Raw genomic sequence first — 16,295 nt, 5'->3', positions numbered from 1 at the left:
TATGAACTGGCCATCAACAAGTTTAGGCTTGAAATTAGACAAAGGTTTCTAACCATCAGAGGAGTGAAGTTCTGGAACAGCCTTCCAAAGGGAGCAGTGGGGGCAAAAAACCTAACCGGCTTCAAGACTGAGCTTGATAAGTTTATGGAGGGGATGGTAGATGGGACCGCCTACAATGGCACGTGGCCCACTGGCGACTGCCAGTAGTAAAAATCCCCAACTGCTGGAGATGGGACACTAGATGTGGAGGGCCCTGAGTTACCTGGGAAAGAATCCTCCGTAGTATCTGCCTAGTCGGTCTTGCCCACATCCTCAGGGTCTAACTGATCACCATATTTGGGGTCAGGAAGGAATTTTCCTCTGGGTCAGACTGGCTGAGGCCCTGGAAATTTTTCACCTTCTTCTGCAGCATGTGTCACCTGCAGGTTTAAACTAGTGTAAATGGTGAATTCTCTAAAACTTGAAGTCTTTAAGCCATGATTTGAGGACTTCAGTAACTCAGCCAGCGGTTAGGGATCTATTTCAGGAGTGGGGTGGGTGAGGTTCTGTGGCCTGCAATGTACAGGAAGTCAGACTAGATGATCATGATGGTCCCTTCTGACCTTGAAGTGTATGAGTCTATGATTAGTTTTTCTCATACACAAGCAAATACTTCAGTAATTGAACCATTTCTCATACAGTGTTGAAAGGAAAGAAATTGTTATTTCTATTTTTCAACACTTGGGAAACACACAGATACTATGTTGCCACATGAGTAGACAGACTAAACACTGGACTCCAAAGCCACTCTGCCCAGAAGCAGAGAAAAAATTCCATGATCATCTCTCAGTGCCATTTTGGAAATGGAAGCATGACACCACTTAAATTGATTACAGAAAAGGAGTTTCCCCATCAGCTTCACAGCTATCAGATTAGCACTGGTTCAGCAACGTCACTCTCTAGGGAGAATAACGTGACATCCCTTTCAGGGCCTCCTTTGGAGCACCACTGCAACCTGCTCTGGAAGCAGAGTAAGCCATGGTGAATTCTGTGACTATTTTGGACACACGTGCATGAATAAGGATTCTGCTAGAATCTAGATCTCTCCATTTTTACCACATACTTTTTTGGAGCTGCATTATTTATTTCGTGGGTATGTATGTACTTGGTATGGCTAGCCTGCACTGCACTCACCACTGCACTTGTTACCCCTACTACACTACTATTTTAGAGCACTTAGTTCATTGGTGCTAGCACAAGTGTATCTATGCAAATTGGGAATCACATCCCCAGCTTCAAATGCAGACATAGCCCTACAATGCAAGCTGTTGAGGGCATGGACCTCGGATTCATACCAGTCTGTAAAGAACTTTGCACACTACTGTTGATAGTAAAATTATTAAATGAAAGATAATATATGTGCCAAATGACTATATTGTTGTATTGCAATTTGGGGCCAACATGTGGAGAAAAGTTACATACTACTCCCTTGGTATTAGAATGGGGTCAGGAGATAAATCAACCGAAAATTCTGCTGCTGCACATAAGGAAATCTGAATCATTTAAAGAGAAACGCTTTCAAGATTTTAAGAAAGTCAGAAGAGGCTCCTGAAATTGTGTATTTGCTCAATTTCACCAAAGAGAAACATTAGGGTATCAAGAGAAAAAAAATGATCCCCAAAAGCAACAACTGTCTTCATTATATACCCATTCACACATGCAGGTCACATAAATATCTACTTTGGCTATTATGATTTCCTTAGTCTCCTAAAATATGCCTCTGAAGATTCTACTTTACAAAACAGATTAAGGATTTTAGATAATCTGTCCTCAATGTTGTTAGTTCCTTATTCAGTTTCAGACAATCAATTTCTGGAAGTCCAATGATTCTGATTTAACTCACATTAAGTATTCAATCACTGTCTTTACTTTCAATATTCTTTCAGTCAAGCCTGAGAGAGCTGGCTCCCCCTCAGGCAGCAAAAAGGATTTATCTTCCAGAGACGAAGGAGTTAGCTTTACTTATTTAATCCTATTCTATCATACAGAAAGGGGTGTGGGGAGGGTGTTCGCACGCACACACAAATTTACTGCTGAAGAAGGAAGCCATGTGGGCAGCCCTGAAAACTAACTGCTTCATTTATTTCAGAAAGGTATAGCACAGGATGTGGCAGTGCAAGTTTCCCACATACCGTGGAAACTCCAGATAAGATTTGAGACAGTTCCCACAGCCCATTCATTCAATCTTTGGCCTTTCTGCTGAGACTGCCAATAATGGGTCCATCTGTGTTTTTGTGATAAATACAGTAGTTTACTAGGAACCAGAGACCCACCAAATTCACAAGCCACAAAAGCCACAACAGATAGTAACATTTCATTACCAACCTAGACTGGATCCATATCAATGACGGACAGATAAATGGTTCAATTTACAATTACAAATACCAGGAACCATCTAGTCCTCCCCTATTTTTACCATAATGTTTAGTGACTTTTTGAAACAGAGACACTACTTTGAAAGTGATAAAAATGACAGTGCTTGCTGTGAAATGAGTTAGTCTCAGTTGATTTTCTAGCAAACAGGTATCCACATACAAAAAAACCATCAACTACCGTTCTTGCCAGACTTAGCAGAGACCACAGATTTGAATGTATACAGAAAATGAAATATCCTCCCACCAACAGAAAGAAATCCCTAAGTCAGGTTTCAGGTTAATTTTGGGTCAGGAAATATGAGCTGCCACTGCCTGTATTATACCTCTTCTGTGGACAGGCAAATTCAGCCCCAGGCTTTCAAGCTAGCACCTTCCCAGAGTCCCAAATCCACATATAAAAGGATGAAAAAAATGGAGTACATTACATGAGAAAGAGGGATGGGAATAACAGAGCCAACAAAATTCATCTTCAAGCCACACGTCCATGCAAGTTCTGCAGAGGTGAAGCACTTGGTAATCACTTACCTGGTTTGCACCTCCTTTTTTCTGTATTCAGGAACATGAACCACCCAGCTGCAACCACCCACAACACCTTAAGTATGCAGGTGACAGCTTTCCCTGAAGTGGTCAGTATTGTGTGACATATCCTTAGGAACCACCCGCTCAGCCCTCTTCCAAAAAATAACCCCAAAAAGCTCCTTTTTCCAGAGGTTTTATTGTTTTTCTCTCATTATGACCACCCCCTCTTTTCTGAAAAATCACAATACAGTGGCTTTTGCACAATTTAGGTGTTTTTTGCATTTTAATTCTCTGTGCAGCAACATAGGTACTGCCTCAATGTTTGTTTGTTACTAGACAGGAGAAAGGGTATTTTATCAATAAACACAGGCAATAGCTTTACTACAGCAGTTTGTAGTATACTAAATCTATATGCATACACATATTATACTAAATATTAGATAGAAAAATTGCATTAAAAGAGTGTTACAATTGTACAGAAATGAACTAAAAAACTGGGAAATGCCAGAATTAAGGCTGGCTGTGTAACCTTAATTCAGTCCCTTTACAGTCTTTAAGATATGATCAAACACTATTGCTTAAACACAGATCACCCCCATTTCATTCAGTGGACAGGATGGAACTGCTTGGGGATGAATCAGAGTCATGTAGTCAAAGAGGCTGTTGTCAACAGGACCCCTACATCATTTGCGTCAGAAGCTGGATGATGTGTAGTGAATGAGGTAGGGGACTGTATCAAAAAACAGGACAGTCTCCTGATTAAGAAAGTTGAATGCCACCTGTAAAACTGGAGCTCCTGTGTGATGCTGGGCAACTCATTTAAACCACAGTGTTCACAGCTGGCCACTAACTATGTAGTCCTAGTTTTCTAGGTGTCCAGTGCGAGACACCTGGGGCCAGATTTGCAGGAGTGCTGAGCACTCAGCAAGTTCCACTGAAGTGAATTGGAACTGTGCTCTGAACACAAATAACTACTCGCTCAGAGAATGAGGCTGGGGTCATGTGGGGGGGAAATGGCATATGATTATGTAATGAAGATTGTATCATAACGTATGTGCACAAGCGAGCCGAATTAAGGTTGCACAGGCAACCTTAACTCTCAGATTTCCTAACTTCTGAGTAGCTGACTTTGCAACCGTAAAATTCTTTCAGCATAGTTTTTTGGATGTAATATACACTTGAATGACTTCAGCCTAGGGAATAAATCCCTATCTTAAGGGATTTCTGACATGATAAACTAATGATGGAGTTGTCAAGGCTACTGAGAAGGTTTCTACTTTGAAGTTCATTGACCATAATTGCTCCCATCAGCCTGCAAGGGGAAAATCTGGGCACTAAAGGGACTGTATTCAGTACTTGCAAGATAGTGCCTGCCTAGAACCTACATATTAACACTGATGGAATTTTTATTGAAAAAAAACAAGGGGGGGGGGGAACCTTTTGAACAATGCCTCATTTTCTAAAATGAAAATAACTAGAATTTCATCTCAAATTTATTTCCACATCAGACTGAATATTACTTGTTTGTACATAAAGTACCTGCCAAAAAATTAGTCAGAAAAACTCTAAAGTGTGCAGAAAAATAACCTTATTTGATCTATACCTGAAAGGTACAAATGCTCATATTAGGCCTAATGTTGCATTCCCTGCATATTTAGCATTTCCATAGGTTTTAGTGGGAGATTTACGTGCACAATACAGAACCAGGAAAACAAAGGGTACTGTAATTTCCAATCTGCAACAAAATTAATTGCATCCATAGCAAAAAACCCTAAACAGATCAAGGGAAAACAAAACTTGGCTAGCATGGATCACAGCAGTTTGAATGAACCTTTTAACAGTGTCACATCCTGAAATTTACATACTCCTCCAGTTTGGAGGAAAATGAAAGAAGTGCAAGACATAAACCAAAACTCATCCCAAACCACAGTTGACCTGCCAGTTAATCTAAAAGACTTACACAGCACAGTAAATCTCGTATCAAACCTGGTCTCTGTAACATAAGCATATCTCATCTTTTGCTATTGAAACATTTGTCCTCCCTGTACTGCTTATTTGTCATCCTTGGCTGCCTTACGTCTGAATTACTGTTAAGCTCCTTGTGGAAAGGACCTGTCTTTTCACATTTTTCGTAAAGCACCATCCATGCATATGACTGTTCAAAATGATTCTTTAGGTTTGTAACAAAACCCCAGTGAACTCTACCAGATTTGGGGTGTTTATTCCAAGATTTTCACACAGCTCCATTAAACACTCTGTCCCCAACAGACTTGGCATGAACAATACTTTGCTCAACTCTACACCTGCCCTCAATAACACACTACAGTTAGGTCACTGGTCACCCAGGGGGTCTGGAGAATTACAGGGTGTTATATATGGTTAGTGTGATGAAGATAGCCTGCACAAGAAAGACTTTACAGCATTTACAGCCACAGAAACACCTTAAAAATACTGCTTAGAAAGGCAAGAAGACCACAGCTCAGTAGCCAGCTGGTATAGATCTTCAGGAGCAGAGGGCATGGCTAGAAGCACCTCTGAAGAGTCCCCTGGATAACTGGGATGGCAGCATGTGGCCACTAGTTCAGAGAGGTATGCTGTTCCTGGCAGAGAAAGGGGCCAGAACAGCTATATGTTCCCAGCACAGACACAGTGGTTAGAAAAGACAGCAGCTGTCCCGCCACACAGAGGTAAGGGTAGAGGAGAGAGGCTGGGGCTCCACCCCACCCACAAAGAGGCAAGGGGTGTCTGCCCCTCCATGCAGAGAGTAAGGAGCTGAGAGTGAGTGAGCGAGCGAGCGAGGCACACGGGGACAAGAGGCTGTGCACCAGCTGCGCCGCCCACACCCACCACTTGGGGTAGTGCGCACATTCCCACCACCGGTGCAGAATTGCGGGTGTATGTGTGTCCCAGCACAGGCGCAGTGGCTGTGTGTGTCCCCGACTCTGCCCAAGCACAGGAGCTGTGTGCATCATCCACCCCCGCTCCAGGCAAAGGGGCTTGTGTGTCTCCCTATCCCACGCAGGGGCTATGCATGTATCCTGAACCCCCCTGCCCTCCCCCTGCTAGGCGCATGGGTGGTGTGAGTCTGCCCACTGCCACCCCATCCCCCCGGTACAGGGGCACCCTGTGCGCGTGTCCTTCCCCCAGACACAGGGGCTCCGTGTGTCCGTGACCATTTCCCCACTCCCCAGCAAAGGGGCTCCATGTGCGCATATGTCCGTGTCCTCCTACCCCCACCACCGATGACACAGGGGCTCTGCATGCACATGTGTCCGGTCCGTCCCCGCCACCGACACAGGGGCTCCATGTGCGCATGTGTCCGCTTCCCACCCCGACGACACAGGGGCTCGTGTGTGCCAGTGTCTGTCCCCCCAGGGCACAGGGGCTCCGTGTGTGCCATCCCTCTGGTGCAGGGGCTCCGTGTGTGCCCCTGTCCGTCCCCCCAGGGCACAGGGGCTCCGTGTGTGCCATCCCTCTGGCGCAGGGGCTCCGTGTGTGCCCCTGTCCGTCCCCCCCCAGGGCACAGGGGCTCCGTGTGTGCCCCTGTCCGTCCCCCCCCAGGGCACAGGGGCTCCGTGTGTGCCCCTGTCCGTCCCCCCCCAGGGCACAGGGGCTCCGTGTGTGCCCCTGTTCGTCCCCCCCCCAGGGCACAGGGGCTCCGTGTATGTGTCTGTGTGGCCCTGCCCCCTCCCAGGAGCTGTGTCCCATATCCCCCCCCCAGGTGCTCTGTTTCTGTGCCCATCCCCAACAGGCGCTCTGTGCCCGCCCCCAGGGGCTCTGTGCCCGTGTCCCGTTCGTCCCCGTCCCCCCCGCCTCCAGGCACAGGGTGTGTGTGTGTGTGTGTTTGTGTAGCCCACCCCCGTCACAGAAGCTGTGTGTGTCTCCGCATAGGCGCTGTGTGTGTGTGGTGTACTTCCACCACCCCCTCCACCCCCCGGGACAAGGGCACTCTGTGTGTGTCCCCAAGTCCCTCCCCAGCACAGAGGCGCTGTGTGTGTATGTGTGTCTGAGTCCCATTCCTCCCCACACAGGGGCGCTGTGTGTGTGTGTGTCCGAGTCCCCCGCCGCCCGGCACAGGGGCGCTCTGTGTGTGTGTGTGTCCCCGAGTCCCGCCCCGCCCGGCACAGGGACGGTGTGTGTGTGTGTGTGTGTCCGTCCCCGGCACAGGGACGGTGTGTGTGTGTGTGTCCCCGAGTCCCGCCCCGCCCGGCACAGGGACGGTGTGTGTGTGTCCCCGAGTCCCGCCCCGCCCGGCACAGGGACGGTGTGTGTGTGTCCCCGAGTCCCGCCCCGCCCGGCACAGGGACGGTGTGTGTGTGTGTGTGTGTCCGTCCCCGGCACAGGGATGCTGTGTGTATGTGTATCCCTCCCCCGCCACAGGGGCTGTGTGTGTCAGTGTCTGTGTCAGTGCCGTGTGTCCCCCCGGCACAGGGGCTGTGTGTCAGTGTCTGTGTCAGGGCCGTGTGTCCCCCCCCGCACAGGGGCGCTGTGTGTTGTGCCGCTCTCCCTCCCCCCCGCTGTCCGCAGGGAGCCCGAGCTCGCCGCTCCCGCCCGGCCGGGGATGGGCAGGGACCCCCGCGCGCCGCTCACCTCCTTCCACGCCGGGCCGAGCCCATCGCCCATCGTCCGCCGGGGCCACCAGTGCGCTGCGGCGCGGAGCAGCTGCGGCGCCACAGCTGGGGCCGGCACCTGGGAGCGGCGAGCGAGGCGGCGGGGTCAGGGAGGCTGGCGAGCAGGGAGCGTCTGCAAAGTGCACGCTCCCGGCCGGGAGCGTGCACCGCAAGGGAGTATCTGCAAAGTGCACGTCCTGCCGGGAGCGCGCACAGCAAAGGAGCGTCTTCAAAGTTCACGTCCAGCAGGGAGCGTGCACCGCAAGGGAGTGTCTGCAAAGTGCACGTCCGGCCGGGAGCGCGCACAGCAAGGGAGCGTCTGCAAGCTGCTTGCTGCCCGTGCGGGAGCATAGCCGACAAGGGAGCATCTGCAAACCACACACCCCGCGCGCCGGGACCATGCACAGGCAGACCGCAGGAGCAAGGGAGCTAGTTTTCATGCGAGCCCCTCAGATTTTATCAGATCTGGAGAGACAAGGTGAGTGAGTTAAGGGGGGGAGGGATAGCTCACTGGTTTGAGCATTGGCCTGCTAAACCCAGGATTGTGAGCTCAATCCTTGAGGGGGCCATTTAGGAATTTGGGGGGGAAATTGGGGATTGGTCCTGCTTTGGGCAGGGGATTGGACTAGATGACCTCCTGAGATTCTATGATCGTTTATGGGACCAACAGAGAACATCAAGTTACCAACACGGCCAAAGATTGCTCGCAAACTGCGAGTGTAAGTACTGTCGGGGAGAGTGCACAGCCATCAAGCCCAAGAAACAAACATCTGCAAAGTATCAGGCTGCCCGATTGTATCATGTACAATAATCTAGTCCAACTAGACATGGTCCACCAATTGCCAGATCAATAAAGGACTGTGTCCAATAAGGGTGCAACTAGAAGCCACCTGCAAATTCACATCTCCACCACAGACTGCACAAAAGCAGGGACTGTCTGCAAGCTTCTCACTGATGAAGTGAGCTGTAGCTCACAAAAGCTCATGCTCAAATAAATTGGTTAGTCGCTAAGGTGCCACAAGTACTCCTTTTCTTTTTGCGAATACAGACTAACACGGCTGCTACTCTGAAACCTGTCACCTTACCTTGTCTCAAATGCTCCCCTTAACACATGCTGGCTCTGGGGATGCATACATGAGTAGGTTTGGCCCACTGGGATACTAGGAGGCCAAATCCTCAACTGGTGTAATCCACTGAAACTGGGGGGAGAGTTGGCTCAGGGCACTCTACTGCTACCATGTTTCCCATCCTTCGGAGGCTCCCCAGCCTTTCATTAGCTGAAGCATCTCTTGCAATGGATTTGTGTATTGGCAACTCCCAAATTCACTCAAGCCACCTTCCATCTTAGAATTTTAAGGCACTTTCACTTTCCTGAGATGTAAAGATTACACTCTCCCTTTTACAGATGAGGTGCAGAGATGTGACATGACTTGCTCAAGTTCATACGCTGAGTTGGTGTTAGCTCTCCCAATATCTTGGAATAGCCACAAGCCCCTTCTTGCCCTCTTTTTCTGTCTTCCTTTTCTCCTCTCGTTGCCAGTCTTTCCCCTCTTCTTTATTTTCTCCACCATTTTCTTCCTTTTTGGTCAGCCCTTGATCCTTTCTGCCTGCACTTTCCAGTGATCCTCTTCTCTTCTTATGTTCCAGTCTCCTCTCTCAATCCTTTTCCTCCTCTGCATTCCTTTGTCACCCATCTGGTCTTTCACCATCATCCTGTTCCCACACCCAATATTCTACACCCGCATCATGTATTATCTTCCCTATTCACATATGCACATGACCCCTTCCAGGGATGACAAGGGCCACTGCAGCTGCTGCTCAGAGCCTGGTAGTATGAGCATGAGGCTGCAAGTTCTGGCCTCTTCTGCTTCCCCATTCTCTGTCTCTCCTCTTTGCTGCATGAGCCACTTTCCATGCTGCATGAGAGCTACCAAGAGATTAAGGAGACCAGCAAGAAGAACAGTGACAAAGACAGGATGGAAGCAGTTTCCCCTCGTGTTTGTTAGAAGGACCTACATGAGAACCTTGTTCCCTTGCTACAGCCATGAGTTATGAGTTATATTTCAGCTAGGATGCATGATAGCGGGGCAAATTTTTGACTGTCACACTGGGGGAGTGATAGTTGGCAGATATAGACTTACTACCACTATCGGCTAAAGGTATCACTTTAAATTCATTTGTGTTTGGAGATGGAGATGTCTCCCAAAATGTGTGTGATAGTGGTTGGGACAAGATTTTGCCTGTGACAGTAATCGTGTCTTTTGTTTGCAGGATGTGGATTAATTACATCAGCTAACTTTTTCTAAACATTACACAATGAAGAAATATTTACAGCACAGTATATTTGTCTGATTTTTCATTTATTGTTTATAAAATACTGTTTTAAAATTACTAAAGTGACTAGTGTAAGCTGCAGTGTTTGGGTCCATTAGTGCAAAATGCTGTAGTATATTTTTATACGGGAGGAAATGAATAAATTGTGAGTGGCTTGACAGACTCTATTTAATGCAGCCATTAGAGGAGTGTATCTGCATGCACATATCTTGAGGGAAAGCAAATAGAAAATGAGTGACATCTGGTGGCCAATATCACTCAAATGGTTCATAGGAATCATATGCCCTTTAATAAGGAGTCTAATGTAAAGTTTCTAATTCTGGTTAATAACTGTACAAGCTAACATAAGACTAAAAGAAGAATTTGTACAGTTTATACGTTCTGCACACTAAAATTCATACTCTTGTGTAGAGGTCTTCATGTAGTGTGAACTATCAGAGACTAACCACAGAAATTAAACAAAATTAAATCACATGTAAATGGATGTCTTTTTGATTACAATACAAAAAGTCTTTGCTAGTATTTAATACTATCCAATATTTTTTCCAAGAGATAGAAAATTGTTGTTCACACAATGCATGCTGAAGGGCACTTGTTTATAACCACAAGCATCAGAGCCATCATCAACAATGATGCTGTCCGACATGGAGTTTTACATTTTATTGAGTATTATTCTGCGATCATGTGTTGCAAGTTGGAAAATCTCACTGAGATTTAATGAGAGGTTTGGGATTTGAAATTTTCCTAGGCATCCAGTGATCAAAGCCCTGGACTTCTTCCTGTGCAAAAGATGAGTAGGCTTCTGAAAAGTTCCATGATGATTTGCACTGAGGCTCTCATGACAAAGAAACAAAATAGGTAAAATAATGATGTCTAAAACTCTTTGATTTTCTTCTGTTTGTTATGCTTGTAAATTAGGAAGCTCACATCAACTGGCTGACCCCAGATTAGTCACTTTTGTGGCAGAGATGCATCCGATAAAGTGAGCTGTAGCTCACGAAAGCTTATGCTCAAATATATTTGTTAGTCTCTAAGGTGCTACAAGTACTCCTTTTCTTTTTGCGAATACAGACTAACATGGCTGCCACTCTGAAACCTGTCAGATATTAAAATACCATTTCATCAAACTGCCCATAGCTGCTTAAAACAAAACTCCCTGTAAACCTGTTACAGAGGGGAAGGGAAGGTCCAGTGGCCCCTTGTTTATACAATACAATTTATGAACCAGCTTTATCATCCATCAGTAGAAAATACATTACAATACAACTTCATACTGTAGAGTGTGTATATCTCAAAATGTTTTACAAAGCTAAATAAAAGAATAAAGTAATAACAGAGAATTAACTAGGCAGATGAGAGTTGGGTGGGTTGCTCAGCCATTACCAAAATAGGGGAAAACTGGAGCGAGTGAGAAGGGAAGAGAGAAGATGAAGGTAGAAAGTTAGAGTTAGGGGAGTTAAAGGATGGGGAGGGTTAAGGATGGGGAATATTGCAGGGCAAGCTTCCCCTTTTGTTTGTTTATTTTTTATTTGCATGTATAATAAACATTCAAATATAGATTTTTCATGGTGCTACATGCAGTAATTTCCAAGCATTTCTTAACCTTTGTTCTCTTGTTCCCTTGAGTTTCTTTGGCACATTCTTTCCTGTTCTATTGCTGGGAAATTTCTGAAACTTAAATAAATTTCTGAATCAAATAATTTCAGATACAATTGTCATTTCTTTACATTGTAATAATTTAAAAACAATGTAAAAACCTACACATAAATCTAAGACTGAGGGAATGGAAACATATGACTTCAATGGAATTACCTCAATTTACACCAGCTGAGGATCTGACCCAGTAAATGCAAGCAACAAGAATCTTATCTAGTGGCATAGTCACACATTAAAAGTTTCCATAAACTGGTGCTGTTTTTCTGGTTAATTATTTTTCTGCTCCCCTGAAGTTGCTGATACAGTCTTGTCACTGATGGATCATAAAAGGTCCTTTGTGTCATGTCATCAAGGGATGGCATTTCCTTGCCAAGGTCAGCCTCAGGTTCATGGTGGAGACAAGCAGCCAGGATAACAGTGTCACATCCTCATTAACCTGCATGGGCTTATGATGATGAAGTTCTGGCTCATTTAGCATAAAGGACAGAAGTACTTGCACATCTGTGGGCTAAGAGTAGATGCTGGAGCAGATATGGACTCTCTATGGTGTTGTTAAATGGAATGGGCCTTCATCAGCTTTTCAAATCTAAGTGGCTTGATTCTCCATTTCATCTTTTGTAATCATTAACTAATCAGAATGGTAATGTTTTACACCCACTTTACACAGGTGTGCACAAGGCACACTGTATTTTTAAATCTGAGTACAAACTAAAATTGCATTTTTATCATGAAACAAGATAACATTCACAACAGATTCAGGTTCAGCTGAAGCAACGGCAGGTTTTAGTCCAGGATCACAACACAGAACCTAGCAGATAAGGAGTCAGGCACCCATAGCAATGAGCAGACAATGACCGTTACTTGCTGGGTTCATATATAGCTGGCATGGGCAGTCTCTGGTGAGCAGTGACCAATAGGGAGTAAGCTATATTCATTTAATCACATGACCTACACAGGCTGCATGAGTTCTTTACAGTTTGTGTTGTTTTATTTGGGTTTCTTTTTAAAAAAAATCTCTTTGGCCCAAGAGGAATTAGGGCTCACTGAAGTCATGACTCAGCTTGCATTGAAGACCATGGAAAGACTCCCATTTACTACTGGTTTCAGAGTAACAGCCGTGTTAGTCTGTATTCGCAAAAAGAAAAGGAGTACTTGTGGCACCTTAGAGACATTTACTACTGTGAAAGTTGGAGATGAGGCCCTGTGAATGTGCAAGTCTGAGTTTAGGAGCGGGTATACATTTTCCACCCTGGTTGGCAAAATGGTGAAGGTTGCTCCTGGGTCCTATCCTTTCCGTTCTTTCACAGCCTCCCATGCAGCTCAGGGTTTAACTCCGCAGCTCTTAATGTTCTCATTTGTTCAACCATTCTGGAACTTATCATCTGCTTATTTAAAAACAAAGAGCGTGAGCTTCTCCCTTGCACTGGTCCTGCTGTACAGAATTGACAAAGCTCCTGCACACTGACTTCTAACAAGTACTATGAATACTCTAGGATTTTACCTCAGCATCTGAGGGACACAGTCTCCTTATGCAGTAACTCCCTCATTTTCTGTAGTTTTGTGCTCCCTCTGTCTGTTGTTCATTTTTCATGTTGTTGGTCTAACTTTAGATTGTAAGCTCTAAGGGGAAGGCCTTATCTTTCTCTTTTGCTGTAGAATTCCATGAACATCTATGATGCTATACAAAAAAGAACAATAAATGATGTTAAGCTTGTGAAATGGTATTAAATACTCATTTAACCTCAGTGAAAATCACAGCAGTAATTGCAGCACATCTCGAAGATGTGCTGGAAAATCCTGACTCAGGGAAATCAAATTCCACTTTTATTTACTACTGTGCAAGCTCAATGATGTCAGTGGTGTTGTACCAGTGTAACAGAGAGTAGAATTTAGCCCAGGATGTCTAATTAAATCTCTGTGACAATATTACCAGTACATCAAAGATCTCTAGCCTGATGTTCTAATCAACAACATGCTCTCTTCTAAGGCAAGTTTGGGAAATAAAAAAGAAAGTCTTGAATACTACGGTCTATTCAGTAAATCTATGTACTCCTAATGTTCTTTGAGATGCACAAAACCCTGAATGCTGGAGTGGATGCTGGATTCTGAATTTGGGTGCAGATCCAAATTTTAGGGCCAGCCAGTCCCTATTGCTATAATTGGCCAAACCAAAATCCAAGCGCCTATTAATCCCCTGAACTTTGACGGGGTTCAAAATCTGAACGTGAAAGTTGTGCCCATCTATAATTATTATTAAGTTGCTGCTTTTTTTTTTTAAATCTATTTGATGAATTACACAATTTACAGTGTAGACTCTAGGAAATATAAGACAGGTAGGAGCAACTTTCACTCATGCTAAATGCATTGCCAGCAACAAAAGGTTAAGAAAACATGTCATATTTTGAATAATTGCAGTTGACATGTTCTCTTCTTCAGAATAGCCAAGTGACCTATGACTTATAGTAGGCATTAGGCTCCGGCTTTAAAGACTGATTTGTTTTACTTCAAGCCTCCTTAAAAAGAAACTGCTGTTACTATTTTGACAGGTTTCAGAGTAACAGCCGTGTTAGTCTGTATTCGCAAAAAGAAAAGGAGGACTTGTGGCATCTTAGAGACCAATTTATTTGAGCATACACTTTCGTGAGTTGCATCAGATGAAGTGAACTGTAGCTCACGAAAGCTTATGCTCAAATAAATTGGTTAGTCTCTAAAGTGCCACAAGTACTCCTTTTCTTGTTACTATTTTGGTAATTAAAGTTTTAAAATGGAGGCATTTGATTTATAGCACCAGAGACTACTTTTTAAGCTAAAAAGGACTGATCCCAGAACTTCTCATAAGGGAATTGATGCTTTCTACTGTAATCAATGGCAAAACAAGAGCTTCACTGGGAGCAGGAGTGGGATCCTGTTATAGCTGAAGATGAGCAGAAGTTGCAAGTTTTGGATCAGAAGATCTTAACATCTCCAAAAGAAGGAGGTATTTTATTCTGAGATTTTGGTTTGGGTCCATCTCTGATTATAATCTAACTCCATGTCTGCAATGCTTGAATGGGAGTATGAGAGATAATAAATCTACGTCTGTTGGTTATAAGGTGGTACACAGTGACAAGGTATCTGGCTCTAGGACCATGCATAGAAGTGCAGAGCTGTTCATTTGACTCAATCTGCAAGCAGACCAGATGAGTCCCATTAGCTCCAAGACAGAAGTAGACAAGATTGAGAATCCCTAGGAAAGTTAAGATCACGATAAGGATTAAGTTTGTTGTTATTTAATTTAATAATAAAGGAAAATACCAGGATGGGAGTAAGTTTGGACAATATCTGGCATATGTTTGCACTGTTGAGAGTTGGGTGGAAATGATACCAAAATACAGGCAACTGTGGAGTTTATGCCTTACAATCATCTTTCTAGTTTACCCTGAATGACATTTCAGATATGAGAGAGAGAAGAGAGGGGAAGTAATAATTTTTATTGGACCAGCTTCTGTTGGTGAAAGCAATAAGCTTTTGAGTTTACACAGAGCTTTTTTCGGGCCTGGGAAAGGTACACAGAGTGTCACAACTAAATACAGGTCAATAGTCAAGGCAACCTAAAACAATAAGCTACACACTGGTAAGACAGTAACTTTGTTACCAAATAAAGCAGCTGTTGTGCACTCAACAAAACACTTGGCCTTATGCACTGGTAGTTACCTGCCAAACCCAAATAGAGGTGCAAAGGTAGACACCAGGAGCAAAAAGAACTTATGAAAGCTTATGCTCAAATAAATTTGTTCGTCTCTAAGGTGCCACAAGTACTCCTTTTCTTTTTGCGAATACAGACTAAGACAGCTGCTACTCTGAAACCAGGAGCAAAGGCATTTATAGCTGCTGACAAGACAGGCTGTATTGCAGTGGGTGCTCAGACAAAACAAAATAAAACAACAGCAACAACAAAAAGCCACCATTGGCATTGCATGAGCTTCCTCTTAGTAAAGGAAAATGGTTTATCATATTTGATAGTCTGAGGAAATCTCTATCCTGCACTCCCCGGTAGATAGACATAGCTCTAACTGGAGCCCTGGGTGATGTTTTATTTACTTAGAAATGCCTACCACTTACAAATCTTCAAAAAACTAAAACAATTGCCATCAAATGGGCAGACAGATGACCTGTCTCTACTACCATCCAACCTCACTCTTACCCACTGACAATAAGTACGCTTCTAGACATAGAACTTAAAAGCAAAAGCAAAAATCATTATATTAATCTTGCATTGTATCCTAAGGGCTGCCAAACTCTGACTATGCTGGATCACAAGAGGGAGTTAATTGCATATCTGAAGACCTTTTGCAGACAATCCTCCCGCCCCCTCCCCGCCGCCTTCTGGAAGAAATGCAGCACTGTGGACAGATAGAAAAAACATTCATCTCAATGGCAGATTCTGTGATAGAGCTCACAGGACAAGGATGAGCTCTAAGATAACTAGATCCCAGGTCATTCAACGCTTTATATGTGATAAATAACTACCTTGAACTGAATCCAGAAGGGAACTGGCAGCCAGTGCAGGTCATGTTATGTGCTCATGGCAGCCTGCTCAGTTTAATGGACATTATTTCACACAAGACAAGGCTAGTAGGAGACTGAGCATATATTATTTGTGCATGAAATTCACATATTGTAGTCTATGGATTGTAGAAAACAAAGGTGAGGGTAAGAATTTTTTTAAAAAGCTATAACTTTATTTTATCTTGCTCTTTGCCATTGTCATATGATGGATCAG

At 44.5% G+C, this 16,295-nt stretch overlaps 1 protein-coding gene across 6 annotated transcripts in view; it reads right to left on the bottom strand.

Moving 5' to 3' along the window:
- The window catches only part of MGAT5 (alpha-1,6-mannosylglycoprotein 6-beta-N-acetylglucosaminyltransferase), a 222,901-nt gene extending 215,087 nt beyond the window's left edge, over positions 1-7,814 (bottom strand). For 3 of the 6 annotated variants that reach the window (XM_037912308.2, XM_043525074.1, XM_043525073.1), the window contains exon 1: positions 7,524-7,698. The gene's annotated coding sequence lies outside the window, so the exon portion shown is untranslated. Of the gene's footprint in view, positions 1-7,523 lie in introns of all 6 variants that reach the window. The other 3 variants (XM_037912307.2, XM_037912309.2, XM_043525076.1) reach the window with 3 other exon arrangements.
- Positions 7,815-16,295: the final 8,481 nt, after the last annotated feature.

This window comes from Chelonia mydas, chromosome 11, assembly GCF_015237465.2.
Source record: "Chelonia mydas isolate rCheMyd1 chromosome 11, rCheMyd1.pri.v2, whole genome shotgun sequence".
NCBI classification, from domain to species: Eukaryota; Metazoa; Chordata; order Testudines; family Cheloniidae; genus Chelonia; species Chelonia mydas.
The sequence above is the reverse complement of the archived record's forward strand: the minus strand, read 5'-3'. Positions and strand labels throughout refer to the sequence as shown.